The 11082-nt window shown below is 38.6% G+C and overlaps 1 long non-coding RNA gene across 2 annotated transcripts in view; it reads left to right on the top strand.

Annotated features, from left to right (window-relative positions):
• Positions 1 to 3576, top strand: part of LOC115926811 — a 4532-nt gene extending 956 nt beyond the window's left edge. The window contains exons 2-5 of one of the 2 annotated variants that reach the window (XR_004065277.1): positions 626 to 716; positions 1263 to 1384; positions 2032 to 2146; positions 3279 to 3576. This is a non-coding gene — a long non-coding RNA (uncharacterized LOC115926811). Of the gene's footprint in view, positions 1 to 622; positions 717 to 1262; positions 1385 to 2031; positions 2147 to 3278 lie in introns of both variants that reach the window. The other variant, XR_004065276.1, reaches the window with a different exon arrangement.
• Positions 3577 to 11082: the final 7506 nt, after the last annotated feature.

Here is an 11082-nt window from a genome sequence, read left to right as displayed (position 1 = left end):
ACCGAACGTTCAGCTAGAGAGCAATCAAGTTAAACTGTGGTAGGCCTAGTGCATGCCTATATGTAGGCTTTACCTCCAGCGCACTTTTACTAGTATTACGGCGAAACTGGCCAGACTAGCGTGTAAAAAAAATATTCGCGGCCAGGGCAGGGGAGATATCATTAATAATAATTTTACATTAACTATGTTAACTGATTAAGCAGTACCAGCCCAAGCCTCCAAGGCAAGGCCCAATTAGCCAAGGGCACATTTTGGTTAAAATTCAATGTCAATGTTGATATGACAATGCCAAATCCTAAAATGGCAATTGCGACGTAGGAGTTGAGTCTAGGCTCGAGCGCGAGCCTAGAGTCTAGATCTACTACGTTAGTACTTACGTACTCCTAGTACTAGATTTAAATGTTACATGACCCCCTCGTAAGCTCTTTCCATGTTCATGTTATAAATACGAGACTGAGACTTGAATAGTAAAGCCAGGTATGCTTGAATGAATAAACAATTTTGTGCTTGCTAATAATTTAAAGGGAAATCCAACCATGAGAATTGAGATGAAGTGGCTTAATTTCAGCAAATGCAGAAAAATGAAGCAAATACATTTCATGTTTGTTCCCGGTTTTACCAGTAGAATAGCCGGCTGAGAGGACCATCACTAGCACTCCCAGTGGCTGATGTCTAAGTAGGAGTTTGACGTGGAGAGCTTTAAGCATGTTGTTGAGGTACTAATGGATGGGGGGGGGGGGGGTCAACCTAGCATAGGCTGGAGCGGCTTCTTATACACTCGGCTTTATGCTCATAAACGCATGCCTGCTCTTAATTAATTTGCTTTAAAGACAAAGATAAAGCTGATGGTATGGGAAGCGTCCACTACAAATTCCTCCCTCTTTATTGTGCATGATAATTTCATTTTGCCACCAAAGTTGTGGTTGAGCTACTTAAGGTGTACCTTTTGCCTTGGACTTAGAGGATGACAGGCTTTTTGTTTTGTTGGGGGGGGGGGGGTTGCTTATAATGATAGTACTACCGTAGTTGCTTCTGGTATAGCGCACATGTCCGTCACGTTGTGAGGGGGGGGGGGAGTTAGCACTAATTTGGGTTGTTTCATCCCATGTTTGCAAGACTGAGACTTAATTATGCAAGGTCTTCTTAATTGCTTTAGATAATGATGTGCTAATAAGTTAAAGGGATATTCAACCGTGAGATGAAGTGGCTTGTTTGAACAAATGCAGAAAAATTAAACAAATGCTTTTCATATTTTTTCATAGTTTACCAGTAGAATAGACAGCTGGGATACGCAAGAGATGAGGGACCACTAGCACCCCCAGTGGTTGATGTCCATGTAGGAGTTTGTGCAGCTGATGTGGAGAGCTTTTAGCAAATTGACAAGGTATGTGTGGTAAGGAAATTAGCTCCAAAAGAAAAGTTATAGATTGGGAGTTGGGCTGGCGAGGGGGAGGGGTCAATCTTTAGCAAACAAATGAACTATTTTCATTTACATAACAATGATCCATGGACAAAACTATGCTGGGAAGTAATTTTCTAATGTGCGCAAAGTGGTGGGGGTGCTAGGAGGGCCCTCCAAAGATGACGGGTTCCCAAACACTCAATTTTTTTTCATAAACGCATGACTGATCTTGCTTTGAAAGGTTTTAGGCAGTTGATGGTATTGTAAGGCATCAAACACAAGTTCCTCGCTCTTTAATGTGCGTGACAGACATTCATTTTGCCAACATGTCATGTTTGAGCTACTTATGGTGTATCAACTTACAAGATGACAGGCTTCATCTTATATTTTGTATTTTTCTTATTGTCTTTTTTTCATAGGGGGAAGGGGGTGAAGAAGGAGAGTTACACTAATTTGTGTTGTTTCATCACAGAACAAATAAAATAATATGCATTAACCTGATGCCTGTAATTTTTTGAAGAGATGCGATTTTAAAATCATATCATCCCAGTATAGCTTCCTGTACGAGCTGTGTTGGGGGTTTTCTGCATCCATCATGAGTTATCACATATATTCTCCTTTTAACCCAGCATCTTCACCCTCTGCCCTTGAACTGATTGCTTTTCCAATACCACGGTTTGGAGGTCAGACCAAACGACTGACAGACCGACCGACTGAATAGCTAAGTCCCCTCAGTCATCAAAGGTAAGTTTTAACCTAATTTGTTACATTTTATATTGTTTATATATGAAATATTTTTATAATTTTGACTGGCTTTAATGGGAATATGAAATTATATTGCCCAAATATAATCATATTGGCCGGGTCAAAGACGAGGGCAATATGGTTATGTTGAGGGCAATATTGTCTCATATCAACCAAAATGTGAGCCAGTCAATGTTATTATCAATTATCCTCTTCTTATATTTCAAGTATCACATGTATCATGTACAAGTACCCAGATGTGAAACGTATGGTAATATGCTCTTATATAACCCGCTGCTACATCACGCGTGTCTTTATGCGATAATTGCACCATAAATAATAATGAATGATATTATACGCTTGACTAACTTTGAATATTGATCCTTATTGAGTGGTCTTTCTGAAAGTTGATATAATAAAGTTTCTTTCAATCTAGCAGACAAGTACATGCAAGTGCATTCATTGTTACTTACTGGGTTTATAACATTCATCACAAATTTGCTGATAACCTGCAGATTTTATATCTTCTTTAGATATGAACATATCAATTCAATGATTGACAACAAACCCAGTAATACATATGGAACCCTATCATATCATCTTCAGTGGTTGATAAATACTGTATAGATGTCCGCTACATTTTTTATTGAAATGGAATACAATAGTACCATACAGACCATGGAGTATGCTGTCACAATTTTTTTAACAATATACCAATCCTCCCAACCTAAAAGTGTTGAACACAGGAAAGCCATTCATATTTTTAAATAGGAGTTATACCACTCTGATTTCCTACAGGAATTTAGTGCCACAATGTCACGAATTGCATTCTAAGTGAATAAATGGTGCAACAGTATTTATAAAACAATTGCAAATCTGCTTTTCTACTCGGTGCATGCTTCGCTTTTTTTCTGTTAAAAGTAGACCTTAAATTCATATTCTGATTTTCATGTATAGTTACTGTATATTTCAAAATATCAATTTAGGACAGAGTAAAACCACTTTTATTTAATACCCGTTTCTAGGTTTCATTCCTGTTTTATGAAATAAAATTACTATGTCCTCTCTACTTATTATTGAACAGAGTTATTGATAACTTGATTGTAACAATCTTTTGTCAATTACCTCTTAGGATGGACAAAAATACAGAAGTTATTGTAAGGTGGGATCGTGATGGAGAGATCAATTGTGGCAAGAAACGAGATCTTCGATATAACGGAAGGCTTAGGGTGGGTTCAAGAGTCACTATGAGCTAGATGGATGTGGACTGGACGGGGACTGCAACGCTGACAGGAGACTCTGACTCCGAATGTGCCTCCATTTAGAGGTTTTGTGGTCTAGTGGATAAGTCGTTGGACTGTGGATCACAGGATCCATGGTTCAAGTCCCGCCACAGCAGTAATGTCTTTTGGCAAGATATTAATCTACATTTGCCACTCTGCTGTGAGCACCGAAAGCGGCTGCCTAGCAGAGCCAGGGTAATAGTTGGAGCGCCTTGAGCATATTGTTATTATTATTTTGACAGTGACAACCTCCCTCCTTCCTCACTAAGAACAGCACAGACTAAGGTTATCCATCATATGAAAGTTGCATGTAAGAAGTTTTAATCCCATAAACTTACAGTGTTGTATGTTTTTAGAAGGATTTGGCATGTAGGACTAATATTAATTGCTAATAGTTTATATTTCAAAGGGCAATTCAACCTTTGTAACAAGTTGATTTATGTTAAAGCAGAACAAAATGAGTGTAATAGACTGGTGAAAGTTTGAAAGAAATCAGACATAGAATAAGAAATAATGTTTGAAAAGTTAGATTACAACATCTATGTAAATCTCAGATCTGCAATTTTATGAGGCAACAGGAACGTATGCAGCTGACAAATTTGTATGTCATACACAAAAAATATAAATAATTAATGATTTTCTTTTAAGCTCCTCTTCCATTGTGGCAGTAATCAAACGATATTGTAACCCTCCCTCCCCTAATCAGTGGCCTTGTGAATTTGCATTTCAGAATTTTCCAAGATCACCGGTACCCCCTTCTTTATAGAGCTACCATGTTGTATTTTTTGCCATGAGTGTGGGCTACAGTTAAATAAGTTGCAATTTTGATATTCAAACATGATTCATTACACCGGAGTGTTGGCTCAGTCAGTAGAGCGTCCGCCTCACAACTGGGAGGTCGTGGGTTCGAATCCCGGCCGCGTCATACCAAAAGACGTTAAAAGATGGGAGTTGTTGCTACCTTGTTTGGCGTTCAACAATACGGGATAAAGCAATGTCGATCTGGCGCTGCTCAGTGGCTGCCGGGCTCACGATCAATTGGGCAAAAAGAATTTCCGTTTCGGTTTAATAAAATTTTGAGTGAACTATTAGGCTATTATTATTATTATTATTATTATTATTATTATGATTTATCAATTTTTAAGGATTGTACATGTAATTGTGAAATGAACTGTACAAAAACGATTCCAGTTACTGTATATTGCAAAGAAATAAATGTAGTCATAATCAAGACGAAAGTATTAATCTTAAGATTTGATTGCTTTGTGCTATTCAACGTTTATTCTTATTTAGTTAGATTTGTTTATAGGAGAAATGTGTCTGAGAGATTAATGTACTAAAATGATAATGACTTATGTGACAACAAAGAGGGGTAATAAACGACAAAAAGAGAGATAAAGAGAGAGAAAGAAAGAGAAGGAGGGGATGTTCTTGTTTGCATGAGAGAGCTAGAGAGGAGAGAGAGAGAGAGAGAGAGAGAGAAAGAAAGAATTGAGAAGAAGTTGTACATAGTGCTTGGTGTGCCCCCCCCCCCAAACAAAAAGTATACAAATATGCTATTGATCATTGACAAAATATTCAATTAAACTTAAATCACACATGAAGCAGGACAGTATATACAATTTCCATAACAGGCATTCAGAGTCACTAACAAATTATTGCATTTCCTGCATTATGTGAAGGATTCAAGATGAATTTCTGGATAGGGCAGAGTGATGCGAGTCTAACATTGAATATAGTGCTGTGATTTCGAGGAAACAGAATCAGCTAGGTATGACAAATATATTTTTATGGGTGGGGGGGGGGGGGGGGGGGGGGGGGGGGGGGGTACGCAAATGGGCATTGCTTTGCACAGCGCGCACGTCAACTGGGACGGTTCGTAAAAACGAAATTTCACATAACCAACAGGGGAAACGGGGCCGCGTAAGCTGCGGGGCCACTACGTGAAGACGAGCCTAAGCGTGGATGTCAAGTTTTTCGTTTTCACGAACCGTCCTCTGACTGTCCTCTGTGATTGAGGTCTAATTATTGTTTAAATAAACATTATTTCCACGTAAAACTTATATCATTTCATTCTGTAGATAGTGTACTATCAAGATATCCAAAAAAATGAATACCATCACATACTTTTTCCCCGTGAAAACAGCGATTGTAAAAAAGTGAAACTTTAAACGCGTTTATCTCAAAATTTGTTTCTGTACGCTAAAACGCTCTTGGGACACTTCGTGAAAACGGTGACGATATATGCTATGTATTAAAAGAGCTCGCGAGCACGGACATTTATCTTGAACGAACGCTCATTCCGTTATTTATGTTCATAAAGAGATGAACATGGTTTCATATTGTTCGGGAAAAAAATGGGAAATATCATGAAAGGAAAAAATGGCGATTCTATGTTCGCGAAATGCTTAAAAATGAATTTGAGACGATTTGGAGCATTTTTAAATTTTGTGCGCGTTTATCGACCTGAAATTGACCGGACGGATATTGACATTGATAAATATGAATGAGAAATGACTTTCCGCTATGAACATACGATCATGAGTTGATTTTAAGAAAAATGGCGCCTGTATGACGTCATGAAACCTGACGACTCTGAAAATGTTGCGGACACATCTAATGACATGTATCCGGACACCTACCCACTGGACATTCATCCCCGGATAACCACCCCCTGTCAACTACCCCCTAGGATAACTACCCCCAAGACAACTACCCCTAGGACATCTACCCCAGGACAGATATCCCCGGAAAACTACCCCCGGACAACTTCCCCCCTAAGATAGTTGTCCGGGGGTAGTTGTCCTAGAGGATGGTTTTCGTAGGGGGTAGTTGTCTGGAGGGGGGGGGGGGGGGGTAGTTGTCCGGGTGGTAGTTTGTTAAAAAGTTGTTGCAATTATCACAAAATGCACAATCGAGTCATCATGCCGCCTCTCTCTCTCTCTCTCTTCCTTCCACATTCCTCTCTTGTGGAGATAAGTTCGATTACCAAAAAAATTCGTATAACTTTTATGATTAATAGATAAAATGGGTATATACGCAGCAAAAGTGCATTAAAAGTAATTTTAAGAGCATAACAATTAAAAATACTGCGATATATTATTTTGCACTTATGAAATACATAATGATTATGTAATAATCAAGATGATTCTTGGTAACCAACCTGAATATGAGGCGGGTGATGAGGGTCCCTCCTCTCGTGAAGAGGATCCCCGATAAGAGCATACCCGATAAGAACATACTCGATGAAATGGTGTAAATAAGCAACAGTCTCGCATCCTGAGCATCGCATTCGACCGCGGCTTCCTCCACCGAATCATCACCTTCAGTCGTGATCGATGCGGGGGACGCTGTCACCAAGGGCGATGTCGAAACGGTGGTCGTGGCGTTGTCGTTGGGTGGCGGGCATAAATCGCTGTAATAACCGAGGTCCTTGAGCACGTAGACGAGAGACGGCCATCCGAAGATGATCGCGGAGTGGAAGAAGTTTTCGATGGCGGCGAAAACGAGCGCCACCGCCTCTGCCTTACAACACCCCATGATTCGTAGACGATCAAGGGGGAAAGAAGTAATTGAAATGTGCAGTCACAGAATTCGATGAGGCCTGCCAAATAAAAACAAGGGATTTCCATAATTATAATGGGGGACGTAATTAAGGCAGTATATAGGGCCAGTTTGGTGCAGATTGTTCTAAATTTAAAAAAAGGTTACAAAAAAGGCACCTCCCGATTAAGATTTATGGAAATAAACATTCTTTGGATAAAATTCAATATTTCGAAGAAAAAAAATCACAAAAATCAAGTTTAATACTTAAATTTTTGATGTTGATTAATCCCAATTCTGTTCAAATTGGTATCGAAATGTAGATAATTTAAATTTCTTTCATATGACACCAAATTCATGGTGGTTCAAGGTTTCCTTTAATATTATTCACAAAATACTATTTTTCGTCAAAAGGGTCTCTTTTTGGACGCCCCCTCCGATGTAGGGTGTTCGCTACAAATACAAAAAAACATCTCTGAAATATTGTGTATTATAATAAAGTCTTCCGAATGAAAAAGTTGTGCTTTGTGTGGTAGTGGCAGGCAAACCCCTCTTTGTTTATTTTGGCCCTCCGCCTGAATGAAGCGTTTTTACACAGATTCTGGCGCTAAAAGTGTGTAGTTTTCTTTAACGGAACTGATTTTTACGAATCCGCAAATTGCCGAGCTCGGAAGCTTTGCCAACATGCTTAATGATGCTTCCGTGTTTTTACTTCTCGCATTTGCTATTTTTTGCACTTTTTTTTTTACTGAATTAGTTCGCTAAATCGCGCGTTTATGTAGTTAAATGTCTTGCCTTTTGCAATTGACCTTGTCCTTAGTTGGTTTCTCTCTATTTCTCTTTAACACACTTTTTCAAAAAAGAAGGGGGCTCGAGCTGAAGCTGAATGAGTCCTGACATACTTTTGAACGTTGTAACTTGTACCCCCTATATAGTGTAGAGTGATCATCGGCATTTTGTTTTAATCATATAGGCCTAAAACACGAATTAGGGCTAGTTCTGAAATGAAAACGACCCAAATATCAGAGCGTGGGCCTATATGCGGATAAGTGAGTGCCCTGGGTCCACTTCTAACTCGCGTTTTTAACCCTTCTTTTTCCCCTTTTATTTCCTTTCCTTTCCCTTTTTTTTGTTAGAGGGGGGGGGGGGGGGCGCGGGCCCATCGGACCCCCCGTGTATCCGCCCCTGTTTTTACAGAAATGGTAACAATAAAATGGTGAGGTACAGTGCATAACAATTTATGAATCCCTGTGTAATCTACTCGCAAACATGAATTATTTGTATATGACTTTATGACAAGCGCTTTATATTTGCACTCAATATTTGTGTAGATCGTTATTTATATACGTATCCGCTCAATTTAGCGATTTGTTCATGCAAATACAAGTTAAAGGAAACCTCATCCAAAGAATTAATTTTAATTTTTCTAAGTGATTTATTGTATTCTTACCCTTTAGTCTACAAGATTCCCCACCGAATTGTATGAGAGAGGTAAAAAGCAAGAATAATGTACTGTTTCTCAGCAATACATGTTCATCGCCATTTTCAAGATAGCGTGACGTACTATGCGAAGCCGTTTATCAACTAAAATGTATTCAAATTTATGGATGCTTCCTTCCCAGGTGTGAGTGGGGAAGATTTATTTAATTCTCCTGCTATTATCATTTGTACTTCAATAGGCCATTTTTGGTAATGTAATCAAATTTAATGCAAATATCTTTGTAAAGCCATTGAATGTTTGTCCTACCTAGCAACAATTAATATACGTAATTCGCATTCTTACTATTGAAATACAATTATTCGTAACAGAAATTTGTAAAACTCGTAAAAAAAAAACAATAACAAATCACACAAACAAGCATACACGACTAATACAAACAGAAAAGAACGAATTAATTAATTGATTTCCCTCAAATGAAATTGAACGCCCCGAAAGGCTCCTCAGGCCTACCGTCGGTGTTAATTTGAATGCACGAACATCGAAATTTAATGCACACAATTTGAAATCGTACGTACGTTCACGACTTTGTATACACGTAAAAGAGTTGTGTGGCCTCGAAAATAAGTCGAACGTGGATAACAACATTTGGAATTCCCTTAACTGAAATGATTTTGGCGCTCAGTTAATTTGAATGGTCATCTATTGGTTGATCCAAAAGAATTTTAATGCCCAGATTTTAAATCTGAGAGATCGTTATCGATCGAAAGACGACATGCGTGAAATTTAGTTAGTTAGTTTTTTTTTTTTACCTGACTGCTAAGAAAGCATAAATGCTTGTAAGTAAGCAACCAGACGGCCGACGGCTTTAAGTCCTTTCCGAAGGACCTGGTAATGAGGATTATGCCTTACCAAAGGGCACTAGCGCATCAACTTGGTTTCGAACCCGGGTCACCAGATTACGAGACCACTGCTCTACCGACTGAGCTATCGGGTCTCCTTTGAATGCACCGTTACAATACAATTATTCGTAACAGAAATTTGTAAAACTCGTAAAAAACAAACAACAACAAATCACACAAACAAGCATACACGACTAATACAAACAGAAAAGAACGAATTAATTAATTGATTTCCCTCAAATGAAATTGAACGCCCCGAAAGGCTCCTCAGGCCTACCGTCGGTGTTAATTTGAATGCACGAACATCGAAATTTAATGCACACAATTTGAAATCGTACGTACGTTCACGACTTTGTATACACGTAAAAGAGTTGTGTGGCCTCGAAAATAAATCGAACGTGGATAACAACATTTGGAATTCCCTTAACTGAAATGATTTTGGCGCTCAGTTAATTTGAATGGTCATCTATTGGTTGATCCAAAAGAATTTTAATGCCCAGATTTTAAATCTGAGAGATCGTTATCGATCGAAAGACGACATGCGTGAAATTTAGTTAGTTAGTTTTTTTTTTTTACCTGACTGCTAAGAAAGCATAAATGCTTGTAAGTAAGCAACCAGACGGCCGACGGCTTTAGGTCCTTTCCGAAGGACCTGGTAATGAGGATTATGCCTTACCAAAGGGCACTAGCGCATCAACTTGGTTTCGAACCCGGGTCACCAGATTACGAGACCACTGCTCTACCGACTGAGCTATCGGGTCTCCTTTGAATGCACCTTCATCAATTTGAGTGACAACAGTATGAAATCCTATATATCCGTGGTATATTCACCTCTACAACATTGCCCCAGTTCCTCTGTCTCTGCTTGCCTTCTTCAATTTGGTGCTAAAGATCACTTAAGAACTCCTTGTTAATGTACCAGGAGATGAACAATTTGAAATAATTTAATTTCTGTCATCATCTACGCTATAATTCAGGGTTGAAAATGCCCCCTTCCTCTAATCTCCCTTTCTTTCAGGCGCTGAAATAATTACCATACCGACGTAACACATGGGCGAACAGTAGACTGGATATTTTTTTTTGTCTACGATGAGGTCACCCTTTGCTTAAGATGATGATGTTTGCAGTTCTTAAAACGCTTAAAAAAGCGCTCGCCATAACATTGAGATGGGGAGACTTAATGAACAATCAAAGTCCGTATGCTGTACAAACATGGACTATACAGTGCGTCCCAGAAAAAACGAATCCGAGAAGTATCGATGTTTTATCATAACTTAAACACAACCATAATTAATGAATGATACATATTTGGAAAGCTTAGAGTCTCCTCTTTCATGTGATGCTATTCAGATGATGCATTTTTTACGCATGAGGGATTAAAAGCAATTTGAAGGAAGGAAACCAAAAAGACATTTGGCGGGCGGTATCTGAATTTCGAAGAAAAGTTCACATTTCTAGAAAGTTGAGTTTCTGCCCTTTCATATGACACCTCAATCAGGAAAAATGAGCGAGGAATAACAAAGTTCTGTTTGTCTAAAGTAGCCCTTACATTTTCATAATTTTAACAAACGAATTCGTTTTCACTGGGTGCCTGCCGTAGCAAAAAGCAGATTTGACAAAAGACTTAAAGATAAACTCCAGTACTGGTAAAAAAAAAAAAAAAATTCTCACAGAATCAAACGAAACTTACACTGAATGTTCAAGATTACAAATAAATGACATGTGGCAAACAATTTTGGAAGAAAATGTATACTGGCTGAGTAATGAGCA

The sequence above is a fragment of the Strongylocentrotus purpuratus genome, unplaced genomic scaffold (genome assembly GCF_000002235.5).
Source record: "Strongylocentrotus purpuratus isolate Spur 01 unplaced genomic scaffold, Spur_5.0 spur5_scaffold_2, whole genome shotgun sequence".
Lineage (NCBI taxonomy): Eukaryota > Metazoa > Echinodermata > Echinoidea > Camarodonta > Strongylocentrotidae > Strongylocentrotus > Strongylocentrotus purpuratus.
Note: the sequence above shows the minus strand (reverse complement) of the source record. Positions and strands in the feature narration are given on the sequence as shown.